Source organism: Rattus norvegicus, chromosome 9 (assembly GCF_036323735.1).
Source record: "Rattus norvegicus strain BN/NHsdMcwi chromosome 9, GRCr8, whole genome shotgun sequence".
NCBI classification, from domain to species: domain Eukaryota; kingdom Metazoa; phylum Chordata; class Mammalia; order Rodentia; family Muridae; genus Rattus; species Rattus norvegicus.
The window spans coordinates 13153655-13154145 of NC_086027.1; positions in this window are offsets into that span (position 1 = coordinate 13153655).

The window sequence follows — 491 nt, forward strand, 5'->3', positions numbered from 1 at the left end:
GAGGCAGCATGCAGATTAATATTGAGCCAGAGATGTGGGCAGAGCTGGGTAGAAGTGGCTTTCTGTCCTGTGGTCTCAGGATTATCTGCATTTCTGGGTGTTCAGCATTCTCTGCCATGGGATTTGGGTGCAGGTTTCCCGATTGCTTTAATCTCCCTTATACCATGTTTATATGTCCTGGGAGGTATTACAGAAAAATTAATGTTATCCCATTAATTTGTTCAACACTCTCATCCACAGAGTATAACTTAGAGGTAACTATATATTTGACACCAGGCATACACAGTAGGTAATATATGCATGATGAACTTGAAGTTCACAGAGTTGGGAACACAGTGATGAGTGACTGTGTAACTGCCTTTGAATCTCAGTCTGACTGGGAAGGAATTTTGATGCCCAGTCCCGATGAGAATGCAGAGATCCATCCCTCCCTGATAGCTGTGGGACTTCAGAGGTTGACACCAGTGATCAATAAAGAAGGTTCATAAGAG